Genomic DNA, 23,126 nt, shown 5'->3' with positions numbered 1-23,126 from the left:
CCTACCATACACAGTAGTACAATGGTTCACTTAAGTAACCTGACCATACACAGTACAATGGTTCCCTGCATATTAGTATAACGGTTCCCTGGGGTTACCTGACCATGCCCAGTTGTACAGTGGTTCCCTGAGGTAACATGACCATGCACAGTAGTACAATGGTTCCCTGAGGTAACCTGACCATGCACAGTAGTACAATGGTTCCCTGAGGTAACCTGATCATGCACAGTAGTTCAATGGTTCCCTGAGGTAACCTTAAAATACACAGCAGTACAATGATTCCCTGAGGGACCATGACCATGCACAGTAGAACAATGATTCCCTGAGGAGACTTGACCATGCACAATAGTACAAAGGTTCCCTGCACAGTAGTACAATGCTTTCCTGAGGTTATCTGACCATGCCCAGTTGTACAGTGGTTCCCTGAGGTAACATGACCATGCACAGTAGTACAGTGGTTCCTTGTAGTAACATGACCATGCACAGTAGTACAATGATTTCCTAAGGTAACATGGCCATACATAGAAGTACAATGGTTCCCTGAGGTAACCTGACCATGCACAGTAGTAAAATGGTTCCCTGAGGTAACCTGACCATGCACAGTAGTACAATGGTTCCCTGAGATAAATTTACCATGCACAGTAGTACAATGGTTCCCTGAGGTAACCTAGCAATGCACAGTAGTACAAGGTATTCCTGAGGTAACCTGACCATGCATAGTTGAACAGTGGTTCCCTGAGTAACCTGACAATGCATAGTTGAACAGTGGTTCCCTGAGTAACCTGACAATGCATAGTATTACAATGGTTTCCTGAGGTAACCTAACCATGCACAGTAGTACAATGGTTCCCTGAGGTTACATGATAATGCACAGTAATACAATAGTTCCCTAAGGTTAAATAACCATGTACAGTAGAACAATGGTTTCCTGAGGAAACCTGACAATGCAGAGTAGTACAATGATTCCCTGAGGTACCTTACCATGCACAGTAGTAGAATGGTTCCCTGAGGTGACCTGACCATGCACAGTAGTAGAGTGGTTCCCTGAGGAGACATGACAATGCACAGAAGTACAAAGGTTCCCTGAGGTAACCTGGCAATGCACAGTAGTACAATGGTGCCCTGAAGTAATCTGACCATGTCAATAGTACAATGGTTCCCTGGGGAAACCTGACCATGCACAGTAGTACAAAGGTTCCCTGAGGTAACATGACAATGCACAGTAGTATAATGGTTCCCTGAGGTAACCTGACCATACACAGTAGTCCAGTGGTTCCCTGAGGTAACCTGACCATGCACAGTAGTGCAATGGTTCCCTCGGTAACATGACCATGCACAGTAGTACAATGGTTCCCTGAGGTAACCTGACCATACACAGTAGTCCAGTGGTTCCCTGAGGTAACCTGACCATGCACAGTAGTGCAATGGTTCCCTCGGTAACATGACCATGCACAGTAGTACCATGGTTCCCTGAGGTAACCTTACCATGCACAGTAGTACAATGGTTCCCTGAGGTAACCTAGTCATGTATAGTAATTTACATATGACCTGAGGTAACCTTGTCATGTACAGTAATTTACAGATGACCTGAGGTAACCTGGTCATGTACAGTAATTTACAGATGACCTGAGGTAGCCTGTCCGTGAAAAAAAAAGAACATAGATGTAATCTGTACTGACTAAGCTGACGAAGGGAGTTATGAACATTCAATTGTGGTAACCTGAGGTTTGTAGAAAATTAGCGTTTTGCAAAGTTTATCTGTGGTAACATGCAGCTGGTACAATGACCATGAAGTTGTGACCTTAGGTAACCTCACCATATTCTAACATACAGAGGTATTCTGAGGTTACATATTTATATACAGTAGTTAAGAAATGACATTAGTTAACATGTGCACTTGGCCATGTATAGAAATGCAGAAGTGCCCTGAGGAAAACTAAAAAAAATAGTGTTTTGTAAAGTTTATACAAAGTGTGGTAATACGAGTATGTGCAGTAATACAGAGTAACCTCACCATGTACAGCAATACAGAGGTAATATTAGGTAACTCACAATGTTCAATCATACAGAGGTGACTGAGGTAACCTCACCATGTGAGCAATCATAGATATGATCTGAGATACAGGAAATACACAGTAATTTAGAGATGACCTAAGGTTATCAGAACATGTACAAAAGTCCACTGGAGAAGTGAAGTTTTTCCTTGAAAATATCCAACATCTCTCAAATAAGATTGATTAAGACAATTAACATTTTAAAAAAGCAGTTATATACTATATAACCCGTGCTTGTAACTACGTTACTTTCAAAGTAATGTCAAATGAAAAAAAAAAAATAGATTACTGTTCGTACTGCAATGTTTCTCTTTTTTAATACTGGTGAATAAAATCCTTACAGTGTGTACTGGCTGGTCATCATCGCGTATGATACGATTTTGATACTCATACACAGCTAATGAATATTATGCATGAATATAGATAAGATCAGCACGTGTAGCCATAGACTGAGAGTTGTAGATTTGTAGTGTAAATATATAGATGCCGTTTATAGAATACAAAATTAGATCAGAAACATAGTTATTAAAATTGAGAAAGGAAATGGTGAATATGTCAAAGCGACAACCACCCGACCATAGAGCAGACAACAGCCGAAGGCAACCAAAGGGTCTCCAATGTAGCGAGAATTCCCGCAGTTGTGGGTGTCCTTCAGCTGGCCTCTAAAAATATGCATAATAGTTCAGTGATAATGGACGTCATACTAAACTCCGAATTATACACAAGAAACTAAAATTTAAAATCATACAAGCCTAACAAAGGCCAGAGGCTCCTGACTTGGGACATGCGCAAAACTGCGGCGGGGTTAAACATGTTTATGAGATCTCAACCCTCCCCTATACATCTAGCCAGTGTAGAAAAGTAAAAGCATAACAATACGCACATTATAATTCAGTTCAAGAGAAGTCCGAGTCCGATGTCAAAAGATGTAACAAAAGAAAATAAATAAAATGACAAAAGTACATAAATAACAACAGACTACTAGCAGTTAACTTACATGCCAGCTCCAGACCTCAATTAAACTGATTGAAAGATTATGTGTTCATCATATGAATATCAGGCACAATCCCTCCCGTTAGGGGTTTAGTATCATACTATCATAAAATATATGAGAAGAACATAACCCGTGTCATGCCAACAACTGTTTTTTAGAAATAGATGTGTTTAGTTCCGATTCGAAGATTCTATCAGTGAATCAATATTAAAGCCAAAATATGCAATCTTTAATGACCTGACAACAGTTTCGTAACTATATCCCTTTTTAATAAGTCTATTTAAAGGTTTTGTTAGTTTCTGAGGAGAATACTGACATTTTTGTTCTTTATATAGAATACTTCCATAAAAAATTGAATGTGAAATACCTGAACGTATAAGGTGTCTGCATGTTGAGTTATATTTACGAATTATTTCCTTATACCGATGATAAAATTTAGTAAATGTTTTGACCAGTTTGTGATATCGAAAACCCTGGTGTAATAAGTTTTTAGTAATACATAAATTTCTATCGCTAAAATCTAATACGTTGTTACATACACGAGAGAATCGTACAAGTTGAGATATAAAAACACCATAAGATGATGACAAGGGAACGTCACCATCTACAAATGGATAATTAACAATAGGAAATGAAAAAAACATCTCTTTTATCAACAATTTTTGTATTAATCTTCCCGTTTATGATATAGATATCAAGATCGAGGAAAGGGCAGTGGTCATTGTTATCATTAGTTTTAATTAAAGTAAGTTCTACAGGATAAATTTCTTTAGTATACATAGGGAAGTCGTTATTATTGAGAGCCAATACATCATCCAAATATCTAAAAGTATTGTTAAATGTTTGTATCAAATATTGTTTTGATGGGTCTTAGCTAATTTAAGTCATAAATTGTAACTCATAACAATACAAAAACAGGTCCGCAATAATTGGTTCACAGTTAGTCCCCATTGGAATTCCAATAACTTGACGATATACGGAATCTCTAAAGCGAACAAAAATGTTATCAAATAAAAATTCAAGCGCATAAATAGTATCAAAGCATGTCCAATTGACATAGTTCTTTTGTTTATTGCTACTAAAAAATGATCGCAAAGAGTTTGAACATATGTACTCGCATTCCGACTTTTTAAATGCCCAGTTAATTAGGGATGTGAATTCTTTCTTAATAAGAATATGAGGCAAAGTGGTATATAGGGTAGAAAAATCAAAACTTTGAACAGATTTAAAATCACCAATATATGCATGCAATTTATCAAGTACTTCCAACGAGTTTTTGACACTCCAAAAGTAATTAATTCCACTATTTTCAAAGGCCTTATTTGAACAATTTATTATCAGGTTTTTTATTGTACCAAGTGTACTAGTAAGTAAAACAGACAATTTAGTAGTTGAACAATGGACGGTGGCGGGTCCAGGGGTGTTCTGGGTATAGGAACCCTTTTTTTGGAGATCAATGCATTTGAATGGAAACATATAGTTGGAACCCCCTCCTTGTGTCCTGGATTGGGAACCCCCCTTTTTGAAATGGATGGATCCGCCACTGCCCCTCATGCAGTCGGACAAGATGGACTAATTTTCAATAACCTATCTATTAAATGTTATCATTTTCTACTTATGTTACTTTAAAAGAAGTAACCAAAATCAATATATGCGTAATCTGTCCATATGTTAGTGTTATATATTATTAACTATTTTAAAGCCAATCGAGTAAAATACGGATCTATAAATGTATGCTTTGCTTAAATGATAAAGATTTATGATTATTTATACTTTGATATAATTGATGGAATACTTTTCACATATCGATTGTTTGTACAACTTTTATAAGAAAAAAAAAAAACCGTATGTGCCTGCCCCAAGTCAGGAGCCTGTAATTTAGTGGTTGTCGTTTGTTTACTAGTTTGTGCTACATATTTGTTTTTGTTCATTTGTTTAATATAATTAAGGCCGTTAGTTTTTCTCGTTTGATTGGATTTCATTGTTATTTCTGAACCTTTTATAGATGACAATGCGATATGGACTTTGCTCATTGTTGAAGGCCGTACGGTGACCTACAGTTGTTAATTTCTGTGTCCTTTTGTGGACATGTTGTCTCATTGGGATTTATACCACAGCTTCTTTTTTATATGTATCATTATTGAACGCATACATATCGTTATCTAGGTTCTTCTATTTTAATTGTATATATATATATATATCTACTACCCCTTTCGAATAAACAAAGAATGGTACACAAAGAAGCTTTAAATAAAATACATTTCAAATAAAGATAAGAAAAAACCAACGAAAGTGGTAATTATTTAACAATTTTGCATTAGTGTTAATGCTAATCTTACAGTGCAAGATGCATGCAGTACACTTAAATTCAAATAATGCCGTGACAGTTTATAGCGATATTTTTTGTAACAGCTCAGTGGTGGGTCCAGGGGTGTTCTGGGGATAGGAACCCTTTTTTTGGGAGATCAATGCATTTGAATGGGAACATATAGTTGGAACCCCCTCCTTGTGTCCTGGATTGGGGACTCCCCCATTTTAAAAAAAAAATGAATGGATCCGCCATTGCCCCTCATGCAGTCGAACAAGATGGACTGATTTTAATAACCTATCTATTAAATGTTATCATTTTCTACTTATGTTACTTTAAAAGAAGTAACCAAAATCAATATATGCGTAATCTGTCCATATGTAAGTGTCATATATTACCAAACACAATGATAGTCAAAGTTTCAACAGGACATTCACGAAACTTAGGCAGCAATCATTTCATTTTCAGGGGGGGGGGGGGGGGGGCTATGGTTTTTTTTTAAAAGTTTGTTTCTAATTGTTCTGCCACTATATGTAATGCTAAAATTGAAATGAAAGAAAAGAAATGTTTTCGACCTGTCTCCAAAAAATATTGTCTTTCGCCGAAGGAAAAAAATCCATAGCCCCCCCCCCACCCCCCGAAAATCAAATGTTTGCTGCCTTAGGCATGTGTGGATAACTTTTATTCTTTAATAGTTAGTTTAAATAATTGTATATACATTTATTTACATAAATCTCTATGAAACCAGTTTTTGACAACTATTATTATAAAAGTTTAAATCGCCATTCAAAAAGTGTTTTCTATTTAATTATTTTAAGTCATTTACGTTTCACTAAATAAATATCTGTTCACGTTGCAATGATCACAAATAAACCAAATATTTGGATTTTTTTCGTGAATTATTTGTCGTAACTTATTGTAAAAAATTGTATGTGTTCCTGTTTTCTCCTATTTTTCGCACATATACTGTCAGTCGAAATAGAAAGTACAATGATGTATTTTTAGTTTATTCTATTTTTAGATCATGTTATTACTACGCATATGGGCACTATTGCCACGATTACCTGAGGGCACCGATTACCTCAGGGCATACAGCAGCGGACCTAACTGCCATCTGCTTAAAAATCTAAAAAAACGGCAAAATAGCAAAACTCTATATTATATTAATCGCCATTTTGCCGAAGTCTTAGAATTTATAAATCAATTTTAGCCGTAGAATTTGTAATCAATTTTAATCGTAGAACTGTTCTAGAAGTAGAACTGTCAGGATCAGTTCTAGGTAGAACTGTCTAAATCAGTTCCAGGTAGAACTGAGCAAATCAGTTCTAGGTAGAACTGTCCAAATCAGTTCTAGGTAGAACTGACCAAATCAGTTCTAGGTAGAACTGACCAAATCAGTTCTAGGTTAGAATTGTTTTAGCTAGAACTGACTAAAAGGTGTCAGGCTGACAGTTCTACGTACTGTCCTAGAACAGTTCTCCTGACAGATTCTGACAGATTTAATGAGATGTTAGAAGTGATCTCCACTGTAGATATCGAAGACGATTTATTCCTTGAAATTCTTCTAATACAACCGTTATATATACAGAGTCTATGCTTTACATCAATTTGAAGCACATTGAAAGTTCAGGGGGGGAGGGGGGGCTCTCATCCTCATTCAAGCGGTCTCAGGTAGATTTTCATTATAAATTTCTTTTTTTGGCGCTCCTTAATTTTTTTTATTTATATTCCAAAATGTTTCTAGAGTTATCGGTTTTTCTTTTTGGTTTAAGATTATTATATATACATAAAGACAAATATATGCAAGTTAGAAAAGAGTTTATATTCGAGAACAACGAGAATTTACGATAGGCTAATTACGATAGGCTTGCTTGTAGAGGTCATGAAACGATTTCCTACGTATCTTATCAGTCCTCTTAACTATGAAGATAATGCTTTTAATGTTATTAAGTATTATTATTTTTTTTTTATAATTTTCAACAAAATTCTGAATATCCAACCGACTGCTAGCAGCCGGTTGGATATTGAATATCGAATATCGAATATCGAATAACGAACCGGCTGCTAACTTCACACACACGAAAAACTGCGGGTGATATTTTTTTTTTGATAAGATTATAACTTTCTAAACGAAACTCTTTAAAACTTCGAAATGGTGTATGCCAACCTTTGCTTAACTTATTTCAACATTTTATTTATTTGTCCGGCCTTATTAAATCTGCGGATGCCAGTTTTTGTTTTACATATTTCATTATCGCCAAAAAAAAAAAAAAAAAAAAAAAAAAAAAATACGGATATAACATTCAAATTTCTTAAAAGAAACTCTCAAGACAATTATCTAAATTGTTCATTCCCTCGGATCTTCGTTATTATCGATATACTTTTCATATGTACATTCTGAATATATCAATTGTTATTTTTTTTATCAAATTAGGAAAATTAAACGTTCTAAAACTTTTCCCGTAAGAGCCTTATCTTTCATCTTATCCCTTATTACCATGAAATTTTCCTCCAATGTGTCGTGACTTTCTATTGGCTCCTAGTTAAGTTAATCAATTTTCTCAGAATTTTCAGATAATCCCGGATTTTCTCAGAAAATCCCGGTTATCTCAGATAAACTAGGATTATCTCAGCTTAATTCTTAATTCAAATTCGAGAAAATTCTAGTTTATCTTAGAAAATATAGAAAATTCATTATCGGGAGAAAATCCCGGTTTATCTGAAAACTCTGAGATAAACCGGGATTATCTGAAAAAAATCGAGATAATCCCGGTTTATCTGAGCTTAATGTAAAATAGTGAGATAATCCTAGTTTATCTGAAAAAATCCTAGTTTATCTGAGATAATCTAGGATTATCTATAAAAGTGGTTCAGGCGTGCCATAGTAAGAAGCTTAGTATTCCCTTTACAACACAACTAGAACACACCCGCGAAATCGCGGGCATTCAGAGCGTAGTTTAAAGTATGTAAATTGTTGTTCGAAGAATTTTGTAAAATATTGAATGACTGAAGAATTTCAGTAAAAGTATCATAAGTCATAGGTTATTGGGGACAGGAAAATGTATCTATACTATTAAACGAGAAGACCACATTTTGTGTGTCGCTTCTCTTCCTTCCACGATAAATTAATCATCATACCTCTGTGTTCTATAGGTAACATGCATAGTCGCATTTGTCATCCATTCTTATGATTATTCAGATTGAGATTGTTTTGGAGAAAAACGACAAAAAAGGAGTCCGGATATTGATTCCGTCATTAGACTGAATTTTAGTCATAGATAAGACTTCCGGTTTGAAACATGTACAAGTACAACCAATCGTATGATAGATAACAAAAATGAAAAATAAATAGGCCAATCAGAGCGTTCTCCATATCATGGTGTTTAGATCGCAAGAACCACAACTATTATACTCTGTCTACTGTTTTCTTTGAAATGTTTACTATTTAAGGGGTCATACCAGTTGCATATATATATTAAAATAAGTAAAACATGTTGAAACAAGAATGTGTCCATAGTACACGGATGCCACATCGGCACTTTATTTACTAAATTTCGAGTTGATTGGACTTCAACTTTATCAAAAACTACCTCGACCAAAAACTTTAACCTGAAGCGGGACAGACGGACGGACGAACGAACGGACGTCCGCACGGATGCACAGACTAGAAAACACAATGCCCATAAATGGGGCATAAAAACTTATTGTTGAAAGTGAAAGTAGTGATTTGGCAAAAATGAATGTAGGGTAGAGATTAGAGGGAGGCAGGACCTTTTTTGGAACGTCGGGATCGGGTGTTTTAAGGTGGTACCTAACACTACAGGGAGATAACTCTGTAAAATCAGCTGAACGTTTTAATTACGTTGTATTGTTAAGGGAATATTGAGCTTCTTAATGATCAAAATCAGTGTCAAATTGCTATATAACCAGTGTAATATTTCTGACAAAATGGTTGGTTCAAATTTTTTGAAATTTTTATATTTTTGTCAAAGGGTCAAAGTAAATACTCTGTCAAAATTTTATGAAAATTAAACGAGCCAAATTAATTTTAGTGAAAGTGTTGGGTACCACCTTAAGTTCGGGATTTGGAGATTGCAATTGATCCTTACGGGATCCGGGAATATATTTTTCAATTTTCAGGATTTCGAGATATGAATTTCTTTAAATTCTGCATCTCGAGATTTCGTGTTTTTAAGCCCGGGATTTCGGGATCAGGATCCCTCCGACCACCCCTCAACTTAGCCTAAGTCGGTCTTAATCATTTATACAAGATTCATATCCTACCATTGGCATGTTTATAAGGTTCTCAAAAGAAAAGGCGCTGATTGATTGTCCTAGAAGCATATTTTATTAGACTAATAATGGTCTATATATAAGCAGTTACATTTATTTCATGTTTAAAGCGGTGCAATTTTTTGATTTAATTTGACTTTTACCAAAAGATGCATTGTATAGCAAAGGAGAAGAATAATTGTTGTCTGAGGCCAGAAACACGAAAATAATTGAATTTAATAGAAAGGAAAAAAATATCGGACTTTGGAAAAAGGGAGAGGGCTTTTGATACCTTTTATGAAATTCTCCATACATAATATCTTTTACAAAAAATCCCCCTACAACAGTTCACAAGCTGTATATGCCCGCGATTTCGCGGGTGTGTTCTAGTAGATATAAAAATAAATATATAGCAATAAACATGTATGTAGTGATTGATGAATATTATATACACTTGAGATATTTTCTTACAAATAACTTGAACTACTATAGGTAGTGCGATTTAAAGCTTCAATTTGATGGACTGTCACTAACAAAAATTTCATTTTAGGAATTTAAATTAATATATAAAAATAAATATATAGCTTTAAACATGTATGTAGTGATTGATGAAAGGTATTGTACTAAATTAATACAAGGAAATGAACAACGAATATTAAACCTATAAATAACACAATTACCTACATTAGTTGACTCTTGATGTTTTATTTTGAGATTTGTAATACAAATTATGTAATCAATGACAGAATATCCAAGGAAATTCCCATAAACTAACATGAACTCATGACAAAGGAATATATATATAAGCTATATTAAGTGCATTTTTAATTTGGCGTAAGAGGTACATGCTATATTTGTATGTAATGTTTCAAATGTCATAATAACACCTTTACATATATCTCTAGACAGGCAATTTACTTGAATTTCCCGTGAAATTCATCTCAAACGAGCTTATACGTTAAACACACGTTAAATCAGGTCATGTGAGTTTCACGTGACTCTCGATGGAATTCACGTGAAAATCACGTCATATTTTTTTCACGCGAAATTCATGAAATGTTTAAAAGTAAAGTTATTAAATTATTATTTTTGATTTTCTAAATTAAATACAATCATGTAAAAAAAAACATTTTGTTTGTAATGTTCACGGGAAATTCGGGTAAATCTCAATTCACGTTAAATTCATGTGAATCTAAATCTATGTGAAATTCACATAAACATTTTTACAAGAGTTTCATGTATAAGCACGTTTGAGGTATATATCTTCAATTTAGGTGTAATACCACCAAATCATGGTACGTCACATCCGGTTGTAGGCCCAAAAAAAAAATATTCCCTTGAATTTAACAGTTGTAGAAAATTAACCCTGCATTTCAATGCACTTAAATTTTTCTGAGTCATAAACATGTATGTTGGGTGTCTGAAAGCATCATTCTTTTTTTATTTGATGGTCTTATAAAATATTTTGGAACGTTAAGGTTACATAGTTACCAAAGCAGGTAACCAGTAAATAACAGTGTAAAAATTGGGTTGTTTACTTCCGGTTATAGTTACTTTCTTATATGCAATGAAATGTAGTGTGAAATTTTCACTGTAGCACTGGAAAGGATTAATCTTTATACATGCAAAGTATTTCTTTGGTTGAAATAAAGGTAAATACTGTACATTATTTTTAAAAGTGCCAATTTAACAAAGACTGATAGGGGAAAATCAATGGTGGTATTACACCTGGTAACATCAGTACTCTCTTAACAATCCAGATATTGTCAATTGAATATTATTTAGATAACTCTAGACATATTCATACATTATACATGCTCTTTTTCACAGAAATTAATGATAGCCACACAACATTATAAGGTGATCATTTTTAGACAAGTCATGCGCATTTAATATGATAGTTGTGGTATGATTTCTATCAAGACAGCTATTCAAATGATGGAGTAAGCATTTATAGGAAACAGTAAGGCCTTTTACAATAAAAAAAAAAGGTATACCGTTTGGTCAGCTATAAGAGGCCCTGACAGGAAAATATGAAACGATTAAATTAAGAAAACATGAACTAACAACAATCACTGAACGATAGACTATTACCTTGGGACATGCGCATAAAGAATGTGGTGGTGTTAAACATGTTAACGAGTGCTCAACCCTCCCCTAGCCGGTCTTCCTATGTTCCAAGCAGTGAGTGGTATATGAGCTGTGTCAAAATCATTCGAAATACATGTTATATTGTAGTACAAGAAAAAAATACTTTCTTCCACCAATCGGTTTGTGTTTTGTCACATGTGTAACCATACATTGTATCAACAAGACTTAATTTTAAAGTTCAAAAATTGTATCAAAGTGGATTTATTGAGAATATCAAGCACAACCAGTTACTATAAAAAGAGGCACTAACAACAACGGAACAATATTATTCTGCAGTTGGTCATAATTTGATAAAGTCCTGGCTCCAAACAGTTCAAATAAAAAGCAAATAACACATATGAATTGATATTATACCTTTATCTAGCTTTATTCATACTGATGTCTCATTGTAGGAAATTTACAAATTTAAAGCATTATCTGAAAAATAAGCAAGTTTTAGTCGAGCAATTTGCATGATTCTATAATGCCTGAAAATAAACAGTAGAACAAAAGTGTTGTTTTTATCACTTACCGGAGCACTTATTATTCAGCTGATGAGCTACATGTACATGTCCCAAGGTAGATATTTCCAAAAAAAAAACTAACAAATCATAAAAAAATTAACATGATTAATGCTCACCTGTTAATTTGTCTATCTGATAGTCCTTTTCAAGTTGTGTTCCACCACACCGGAAATGTTCGTCAATTGTGTATGTTTATGTGATGTCATTTACCAGATAGAGGGGCGGCCTGTATCCCTGCGCTATCAAAGTTCATCAAGCGTCTTTGTGATCGTTACTATGCAGAATAAACTAGAAAAAAATATTTGTTATGTAATTACTCTCCTTTTAAAGCAGTGCTGAATATCAATTATAAGAAGTAAATTTGATAAAAAATTCGTGCAACAGAGCATTATCATTTTAACCAATAGCTCATCATTGGAATGGAAGTCACGACGCCATTAAGCGTATGATCGATGTTCACTCAAACCAAAGCTTTTGACGGTAATGCATCAAACTCGAAAGTTGTCTTTTTTGGCCAATCAGTGAAGCATATTTGATAAATAAATAACTTATAATAAGAAAAAAAGATTAGATAGAAAAGATTAGAAAAAAAGTATTTTGATTCGTTTACAAATTTCTGTATATTTAGAGTTAATTGTGAAGTTTTTATTATTGCGAAAAACGCGACAGGGTTAGAAGCACAATAACTTAACTCGTACTTTGAAATATTTTATATGAATTTAACAGGATTTTTCTCAAAATCGCAAAAATCAAAATCGCTTTTCAGTTTAAAGCTACATAATCGCAATAATAAAACAAATCTGAATTTACAGTATACAATATAATACTAAGGAGCTTTTAACCTAACCCATAATGTTATTGATACATGAAGCTCGATGGATTTATTTCATCAAGTATCATAATAAAAACGTTACAAAAGTAGTGTGATGGTGTTGTATAATAGGTTCAATAGTTTACCTTAGTTACAGTTCTGCAGAAGTCTTATCTTATCTGTTTGCATAAAGTTTTGTAAAACATCGAAAATAATAAGATATTTCATAGATATTTAGTGGGTAAATATTTGGTCAGGTCAAATTTGAAGGAGTGTTCCAAAGGAAAGTCTTATACTTGTAACGATGCACTTTGACACAACTCTCCTTTACGAATGGTACGGTTACCATTGTCGTATATACACGTACAGGAGAGATTGTCATAAGTCTAAGAAGACGAAGACTACCAAATACGGTACGTTGATATTTGAGTTCATTGTCTCTTATATATTGGATACTATTACAGACAGCGAAATAAATAAGAAGTTGTGGCCAGTTAGAAACACGGACAGGTACAAATTAGAGCTGTGTTTGTGGCCAGTTAGAAACACGGACAGGTACAAATTAGAGCTGTGTTTGTGGCCAGTTAGAAACACGGACAGGTACAAATTAGAGCTGCGTCGTATTGTACAAGTGTGTTAACTTGTAGGGTTCGTACTTAGGGGTCATCAATAATTGTCAACCATTTTCCAAAGTGTACAAAACGTACACTTGGGGGAGGGGGTTATCATTTTTACTGTACGCTTTTTTTTCTCCGGAATTTATTTCGTTTCCGTAGGGAACTCAAGGTCGATGTATAAAATCGAGAATTGGCTTAAGGTGTGTTTCTCTTCTTATTTCTTCTTTATTATTTTCACTTGATGATATTTATTTCGGTATCATAATTCTCCTCAATCTGGATTGAACGATTAAAAGATCAAATCTGAAAACTAAATCTTTCAAACATGTGAACTAGTAAAATTATTTAAACAAAAAGTTTGCAAGCATTTCTCAGTACCCCCGATTGTCAATTTCACCTGCTTTATGATAGATCGTTATCGTTTCACTCTGTTTAATAAACAAAATCGATGGAAACATTAAATTCTCTGAATGTTTTAATTTTGACAAGACGCCATTTTGTGAAAAGATTTTAAACTGGTCCTTCGATTAATTTTCTTGTAATGCATTTCAAAATAGTAAACCAGTAAACCGGAAGTAAACTTATTTTTCTTAGTATAAGACTCCTTTAAAAAGAAGCACCTCCATATGAGATTTAACCTTAACTTAAAAAAAATCCAATATATTTACACGTTACAGTATGAATGGCATATTTACAGGGACCTTTAAAATAGAAATACAGGCGGGAAATTTAAAAACTTAAAATGTTTTAAACATTACACTTTTATTGATTGCTGTCTTGAGCTCTAATTCCATCAACAACTGTCAGTCCATACTTTACCAATGCAATATAGCCATGCATTTCCCTTTCTTTGATTCTTAGCATAATTAATGTGCCCTTTTGTTAATCTTTTGCATGCTCTAGGTGCCCTTTTTCATTGGAGTTACCATTCCCACTGTGTGATAGGGGAAACACTTATCTTTGTACTCTTTATTCTGACAAAACACAAGCATCACAGATAGATGCCATCAAATAAAACAGTCATCTATGTTTTAGTTTATTTTCAATACAAATTTCTATGTTAAACTAAAATATATAAACAGAATCTTCTTTCTAGGTGTAATACGACCATTGATTTTCCCCTATTAGTCTTTGTTAAATTGGCACTTTTAATAAAAATTGTACAGTATTTACCTTTATTTCAACCAAAGAAATACTTTGCATGAATAAAGTTTAATCCTTTCCAGTGCTACAGTGAAAATTTCACACTACATTTCATTGCATATAAGAAAGTAACCAGCACCGGAAGTAAACAACCCAATTTTTACACTGTTATTACTGGTTACCTGCTTTGGTAACTATGTAACCTTAACTTTCCAAAATATTTTATAAGACCATCAAATAAAAAAAAAATGATGCTTTCAGACACCCAACATACATGTTTATGACTCAGAAAAATTTAAATGCATTGAAATGCAGGGTTAATTTTCTACAACTGTCAAATTCAAGGGAATATTTTTTAGACCTACTTTCGTATGCAACCGGATGTGACGTATCATGATTTGGTGGTATTGCACCTAAAGAACACCTAAATGTCAAATAAACTTAATGTAATTTTTTTCCCTCCAATTGCAAGTTATTTCAAGCATAACTGCCAAGTTTTGTTTCAGTCAGATCTATAGTTTCAGAGAAAATCACTATAATGTAAGGCCATATCCAACGGCGATTTCAGTCTTATTTCTTCGAAAAATCCTTTTTTCAGTGTATCATTATAAAATGCAGTGTTGACTAATATCTGATCATATACTCATCATCTAAGCATTCAAACAATTAAATAGGATTGTCTGTTTTGGTCTGTTTTGGTCCATTTTTCCTTCTTCCTTCTTTTTTCATCAAAACTTGATATCTTTTGCCTAAAAAATAAAGCAAATGTAATTATTTTCCCAGAAAAAATGAAAGAAATGTAATGTCAAATCAACAATTAAAGTGTTTTAGCTGAAAGAACTGTCTCTATAAATGTTTACAGTCTCCACCGAAGTTTCTACAAGCCCTTATGTGTAACTTGAGTTTTTGGTCTGTTCCACGAGTGTGTCAAATAACGGTTCCCTTTCAGTCAATCATTTATTGTTACTGATATCAAAGTCATTTCATTTATTTATTGCAGTATATTTCTAATAGATTTACACCTAAAAAGTCCACTTTCTTGTATTTTACATTAGAAAATGAGGAGAAAGAGTAATAAAAAATACATCAAAATGGTTTTAAAAAGGGTTATGTCCCTTTGAATGCTGGTAAAAAAAAATTTGGTACGAATTATAAAATTTAAGTATGTGAGACTGGATTCTGATGTGTATAAATCCAAGGCAAGTGTTTAGATGATGTTTTGTCGGTGCAAAATACAGATGGCACAATGGCAAATTGTAAACTTTTGCGGCCAAAACAAAAATAAAACATGACATTAGTTGATACATACCTCAATGCTAAAGTGTCATCTGCAGACCAATTCACATATAAGATTTTTCAACAAAATGCTTGTCAGATTCATGGTTAACACTGAAATGAAAAATCACATGTTGTATAAACAAAACTGTAAAGGTGATTTAAAATTTGACACAGAGGCTCACGTAAAATGGGGATTAGCATGGCAAGCTATAAGAAAGGTCTCAATGTAATATATGTATGTTGATTCAAAAGTGTATTTCATAAATTATATCATATGCAGAAAAATAAGACTTCTCTTTAAAACCATTATTGTTTTACCATTTTAAATCAAACAGTCTTGGTAGGGTTTGTGTTTTCGACACCTTGTTGGGTGTGTACCACGACAAACTTGGCGGTCTTGGTTAATATGAGGCGGCTCGAAAGACAGGTGCTCAGGGTTAATGCATCTCTTCTGATGACACAGATGAGACACATCAAATTCCTCTGATAGGTCAAATTTCTCAGTGTGCAACATGTATGCAAATCTGTGACCATACAAGGTTCTTTTTATTCTGTCCCAAAGAAACCTAACACTATACACTGAATACAGCCTTGTCTGTCCACCCATTTGACTTAGCAAACACCCGTAAACCCCCATTTCAAGGCAATTTTCCCTCAACGTGCTTTCTGTGTCTCAATCCATTCCGAATAGTCCATTTTTACAACGTATGAACTAGTTTAGTAATAATTTTATACTTTTAATTGTAATAATAAAAAAATTGTACAGTATTTACCTTTATTTCAACCAAAGAAATACTTTGCATGAATAAAGTTTAATCCTTTCCAGTGCTACAGTGAAAATGTCACACTACATTTCATTGCATATAAGAAAGTAACCAGCACCGGAAGTAAACAACCCAATTTTTACACTGTTATTACTGGTTACCTGCTTTGGTAACTATGTAACCTTAACTTTCCAAAATATTTTATAAGACCATCAAATAAAAAAAAAATGATGCTTTCAGACACCCAACATACATGTTTATGACTCAGAAAAATTTAAATGCATTGAAATGCAGGGTTAATTTTCTACAACTGTCAAATTCAAGGGAATATTTTTTAGACCTACTTTCGTATGCAACCGGATGTGACGTATCATGATTTGGTGGTATTGCACCTAAAGAACACCTAAATGTCAAATAAACTTAATGTAATTTTTTTCCCTCCAATTGCAAGTTATTTCAAGCATAACTGCCAAGTTTTGTTTCAGTCAGATCTATAGTTTCAGAGAAAATCACTATAATGTAAGGCCATATCCAACGGCGATTTCAGTCTTATTTCTTCGAAAAATCCTTTTTTCAGTGTATCATTATAAAATGCAGTGTTGACTAATATCTGATCATATACTCATCATCTAAGCATTCAAACAATTAAATAGGATTGTCTGTTTTGGTCTGTTTTGGTCCATTTTTCCTTCTTCCTTCTTTTTTCATCAAAACTTGATATCTTTTGCCTAAAAAATAAAGCAAATGTAATTATTTTCCCAGAAAAAATGAAAGAAATGTAATGTCAAATCAACAATTAAAGTGTTTTAGCTGAAAGAACTGTCTCTATAAATGTTTACAGTCTCCACCGAAGTTTCTACAAGCCCTTATGTGTAACTTGAGTTTTTGGTCTGTTCCACGAGTGTGTCAAATAACGGTTCCCTTTCAGTCAATCATTTATTGTTACTGATATCAAAGTCATTTCATTTATTTATTGCAGTATATTTCTAATAGATTTACACCTAAAAAGTCCACTTTCTTGTATTTTACATTAGAAAATGAGGAGAAAGAGTAATAAAAAATACATCAAAATGGTTTTAAAAAGGGTTATGTCCCTTTGAATGCTGGTAAAAAAAAATTTGGTACGAATTATAAAATTTAAGTATGTGAGACTGGATTCTGATGTGTATAAATCCAAGGCAAGTGTTTAGATGATGTTTTGTCGGTGCAAAATACAGATGGCACAATGGCAAATTGTAAACTTTTGCGGCCAAAACAAAAATAAAACATGACATTAGTTGATACATACCTCAATGCTAAAGTGTCATCTGCAGACCAATTCACATATAAGATTTTTCAACAAAATGCTTGTCAGATTCATGGTTAACACTGAAATGAAAAATCACATGTTGTATAAACAAAACTGTAAAGGTGATTTAAAATTTGACACAGAGGCTCACGTAAAATGGGGATTAGCATGGCAAGCTATAAGAAAGGTCTCAATGTAATATATGTATGTTGATTCAAAAGTGTATTTCATAAATTATATCATATGCAGAAAAATAAGACTTCTCTTTAAAACCATTATTGTTTTACCATTTTAAATCAAACAGTCTTGGTAGGGTTTGTGTTTTCGACACCTTGTTGGGTGTGTACCACGACAAACTTGGCGGTCTTGGTTAATATGAGGCGGCTCGAAAGACAGGTGCTCAGGGTTAATGCATCTCTTCTGATGACACAGATGAGACACATCAAATTCCTCTGATAGGTCAAATTTCTCAGTGTGCAACATGTATGCAAATCTGTGACCATACAAGGTTCTTTTTATTCTGTCCCAAAGAAACCTAACACTATACACTGAATACAGCCTTGTCTGTCCACCCATTTGACTTAGCAAACACCCGTAAACCCCCATTTCAAGGCAATTTTCCCTCAACGTGCTTTCTGTGTCTCAATCCATTCCGAATAGTCCATTTTTACAACGTATGAACTAGTTTAGTAATAATTTTATACTTTTAATTGTAATAATAAAAAAATTGTACAGTATTTACCTTTATTTCAACCAAAGAAATACTTTGCATGAATAAAGTTTAATCCTTTCCAGTGCTACAGTGAAAATGTCACACTACATTTCATTGCATATAAGAAAGTAACCAGCACCGGAAGTAAACAACCCAATTTTTACACTGTTATTACTGGTTACCTGCTTTGGTAACTATGTAACCTTAACTTTCCAAAATATTTTATAAGACCATCAAATAAAAAAAAAAATGATGCTTTCAGACACCCAACATACATGTTTATGACTCAGAAAAATTTAAATGCATTGAAATGCAGGGTTAATTTTCTACAACTGTCAAATTCAAGGGAATATTTTTTAGACCTACTTTCGTATGCAACCGGATGTGACGTATCATGATTTGGTGGTATTGCACCTAAAGAACACCTAAATGTCAAATAAACTTAATGTAATTTTTTTCCCTCCAATTGCAAGTTATTTCAAGCATAACTGCCAAGTTTTGTTTCAGTCAGATCTATAGTTTCAGAGAAAATCACTATAATGTAAGGCCATATCCAACGGCGATTTCAGTCTTATTTCTTCGAAAAATCCTTTTTTCAGTGTATCATTATAAAATGCAGTGTTGACTAATATCTGATCATATACTCATCATCTAAGCATTCAAACAATTAAATAGGATTGTCTGTTTTGGTCTGTTTTGGTCCATTTTTCCTTCTTCCTTCTTTTTTCATCAAAACTTGATATCTTTTGCCTAAAAAATAAAGCAAATGTAATTATTTTCCCAGAAAAAATGAAAGAAATGTAATGTCAAATCAACAATTAAAGTGTTTTAGCTGAAAGAACTGTCTCTATAAATGTTTACAGTCTCCACCGAAGTTTCTACAAGCCCTTATGTGTAACTTGAGTTTTTGGTCTGTTCCACGAGTGTGACAAATAACGGTTCCCTTTCAGTCAATCATTTATTGTTACTGATATCAAAGTCATTTCATTTATTTATTGCAGTATATTTCTAATAGATTTACACCTAAAAAGTCCACTTTCTTGTATTTTACATTAGAAAATGAGGAGAAAGAGTAATAAAAAATACATCAAAATGGTTTTAAAAAGGGTTATGTCCCTTTGAATGCTGGTAAAAAAAAATTTGGTACGAATTATAAAATTTAAGTATGTGAGACTGGATTCTGATGTGTATAAATCCAAGGCAAGTGTTTAGATGATGTTTTGTCGGTGCAAAATACAGATGGCACAATGGCAAATTGTAAACTTTTGCGGCCAAAACAAAAATAAAACATGACATTAGTTGATACATACCTCAATGCTAAAGTGTCATCTGCAGACCAATTCACATATAAGATTTTTCAACAAAATGCTTGTCAGATTCATGGTTAACACTGAAATGAAAAATCACATGTTGTATAAACAAAACTGTAAAGGTGATTTAAAATTTGACACAGAGGCTCACGTAAAATGGGGATTAGCATGGCAAGCTATAAGAAAGGTCTCAATGTAATATATGTATGTTGATTCAAAAGTGTATTTCATAAATTATATCATATGAAGAAAAATAAGACTTCTCTTTAAAACCATTATTGTTTTACCATTTTAAATCAAACAGTCTTGGTAGGGTTTGTGTTTTCGACACCTTGTTGGGTGTGTACCACGACAAACTTGGCGGTCTTGGTTAATATGAGGCGGCTCGAAAGACAGGTGCTCAGGGTTAATGCATCTCTTCTGATGACACAGATGAGACACATCAAATTCCTCTGATAGGTCAAATTTCTCAGTGTGCAACATGTATGCAAATCTGTGACCATACAAGGTTCTTTTTATTCTGTCCCAAAGAAACCTAACACTATACACTGAATACAGCCTTGTCTGTCCACCCATTTGACTTAGCAAACACCCGTAAACCCCCATTTCAAGGCAATTTTCCCTCAACGTGCTTTCTGTGTCTCAATCCATTCCGAATAGTCCATTTTTACAACGTATGAACTAGTTTAGTAATAATTTTATACTTTTAATTGTAATAATAAAAAAATTGTACAGTATTTACCTTTATTTCAACCAAAGAAATACTTTGCATGAATAAAGTTTAATCCTTTCCAGTGCTACAGTGAAAATGTCACACTACATTTCATTGCATATAAGAAAGTAACCAGCACCGGAAGTAAACAACCCAATTTTTACACTGTTATTACTGGTTACCTGCTTTGGTAACTATGTAACCTTAACTTTCCAAAATATTTTATAAGACCATCAAATAAAAAAAAAAAATGATGCTTTCAGACACCCAACATACATGTTTATGACTCAGAAAAATTTAAATGCATTGAAATGCAGGGTTAATTTTCTACAACTGTCAAATTCAAGGGAATATTTTTTAGACCTACTTTCGTATGCAACCGGATGTGACGTATCATGATTTGGTGGTATTGCACCTAAAGAACACCTAAATGTCAAATAAACTTAATGTAATTTTTTTCCCTCCAATTGCAAGTTATTTCAAGCATAACTGCCAAGTTTTGTTTCAGTCAGATCTATAGTTTCAGAGAAAATCACTATAATGTAAGGCCATATCCTACGGCGATTTCAGTCTTATTTCTTCGAAAAATCCTTTTTTCAGTGTATCATTATAAAATGCAGTGTTGACTAATATCTGATCATATACTCATCTCTAAGCATTCAAACAATTAAATAGGATTGTCTGTTTTGGTCTGTTTTGGTCCATTTTTCCTTCTTCCTTCTTTTTTCATCAAAACTTGATATCTTTTGCCTAAAAAATAAAGCAAATGTAATTATTTTCCCAGAAAAAATGAAAGAAATGTAATGTCAAATCAACAATTAAAGTGTTTTAGCTGAAAGAACTGTCTCTATAAATGTTTACAGTCTCCACCGAAGTTTCTACAAGCCCTTATGTGTAACTTGAGTTTTTGGTCTGTTCCACGAGTGTGACAAATAACGGTTCCCTTTCAGTCAATCATTTATTGTTACTGATATCAAAGTCATTTCATTTATTTATTGCAGTATATTTCTAATAGATTTACACCTAAAAAGTCCACTTTCTTGTATTTTACATTAGAAAATGAGGAGAAAGAGTAATAAAAAATACATCAAAATGGTTTTAAAAAGGGTTATGTCCCTTTGAATGCTGGTAAAAAAAAATTTGGTACGAATTATAAAATTTAAGTATGTGAGACTGGATTCTGATGTGTATAAATCCAAGGCAAGTGTTTAGATGATGTTTTGTCGGTGCAAAATACAGATGGCACAATGGCAAATTGTAAACTTTTGCGGCCAAAACAAAAATAAAACATGACATTAGTTGATACATACCTCAATGCTAAAGTGTCATCTGCAGACCAATTCACATATAAGATTTTTCAACAAAATGCTTGTCAGATTCATGGTTAACACTGAAATGAAAAATCACATGTTGTATAAACAAAACTGTAAAGGTGATTTAAAATTTGACACAGAGGCTCACGTAAAATGGGGATTAGCATGGCAAGCTATAAGAAAGGTCTCAATGTAATATATGTATGTTGATTCAAAAGTGTATTTCATAAATTATATCATATGAAGAAAAATAAGACTTCTCTTTAAAACCATTATTGTTTTACCATTTTAAATCAAACAGTCTTGGTAGGGTTTGTGTTTTCGACACCTTGTTGGGTGTGTACCACGACAAACTTGGCGGTCTTGGTTAATATGAGGCGGCTCGAAAGACAGGTGCTCAGGGTTAATGTATCTCTTCTGATGACACAGATGAGACACATCAAATTCCTCTGATAGGTCAAATTTCTCAGTGTGCAACATGTATGCAAATCTGTGACCATACAAGGTTCTTTTTTTTCTGTCCCAAAGAAACCTAACACTATACACTGAATACAGCCTTGTCTGTCCACCCATTTGACTTAGCAAACACCCGTAAACCCCCATTTCAAGGCAATTTTCCCTCAACGTGCTTTCTGTGTCTCAATCCATTCCGAATAGTCCATTTTTACAACGTATGAACTAGTTTAGTAATAATTTTATACTTTTAATTGTAATAATAAAAAAATTGTACAGTATTTACCTTTATTTCAACCAAAGAAATACTTTGCATGAATAAAGTTTAATCCTTTCCAGTGCTACAGTGAAAATGTCACACTACATTTCATTGCATATAAGAAAGTAACCAGCACCGGAAGTAAACAACCCAATTTTTACACTGTTATTACTGGTTACCTGCT

At 33.4% G+C, this 23,126-nt stretch overlaps 4 long non-coding RNA genes across 4 annotated transcripts; all 4 read right to left on the bottom strand.

Moving 5' to 3' along the window:
* Nucleotides 1-15,531: 15,531 nt before the first annotated feature.
* LOC143060235 (uncharacterized) lies at nucleotides 15,532-16,986 on the bottom strand. Its single transcript, XR_012973965.1, has 3 exons — nucleotides 16,905-16,986; nucleotides 16,163-16,242; nucleotides 15,532-15,602 (listed from the first exon to the last, which is right to left on the bottom strand). It is a non-coding gene; the product is annotated as an uncharacterized LOC143060235 (long non-coding RNA).
* Nucleotides 16,987-17,552: 566 nt separating this feature from the next.
* On the bottom strand, nucleotides 17,553-19,018 carry LOC143060231 (uncharacterized). The gene is made up of 3 exons (XR_012973962.1): nucleotides 18,926-19,018; nucleotides 18,184-18,263; nucleotides 17,553-17,623 (listed from the first exon to the last, which is right to left on the bottom strand). It is a non-coding gene; the product is annotated as an uncharacterized LOC143060231 (long non-coding RNA).
* Nucleotides 19,019-19,574: 556 nt separating this feature from the next.
* Nucleotides 19,575-21,029, bottom strand: LOC143060229 (uncharacterized). Its single transcript, XR_012973960.1, has 3 exons — nucleotides 20,948-21,029; nucleotides 20,206-20,285; nucleotides 19,575-19,645 (listed from the first exon to the last, which is right to left on the bottom strand). It is a non-coding gene; the product is annotated as an uncharacterized LOC143060229 (long non-coding RNA).
* Nucleotides 21,030-21,596: 567 nt separating this feature from the next.
* On the bottom strand, nucleotides 21,597-23,051 carry LOC143060230 (uncharacterized). Its single transcript, XR_012973961.1, has 3 exons — nucleotides 22,970-23,051; nucleotides 22,228-22,307; nucleotides 21,597-21,667 (listed from the first exon to the last, which is right to left on the bottom strand). It is a non-coding gene; the product is annotated as an uncharacterized LOC143060230 (long non-coding RNA).
* Between the last annotated feature and the right edge of the window lie 75 nt (nucleotides 23,052-23,126).

Source organism: Mytilus galloprovincialis, unplaced genomic scaffold, assembly GCF_965363235.1.
Source record: "Mytilus galloprovincialis unplaced genomic scaffold, xbMytGall1.hap1.1 HAP1_SCAFFOLD_92, whole genome shotgun sequence".
Lineage (NCBI taxonomy): Eukaryota > Metazoa > Mollusca > Bivalvia > Mytilida > Mytilidae > Mytilus > Mytilus galloprovincialis.
Note: the sequence above shows the minus strand (reverse complement) of the source record. Positions and strands in the feature narration are given on the sequence as shown.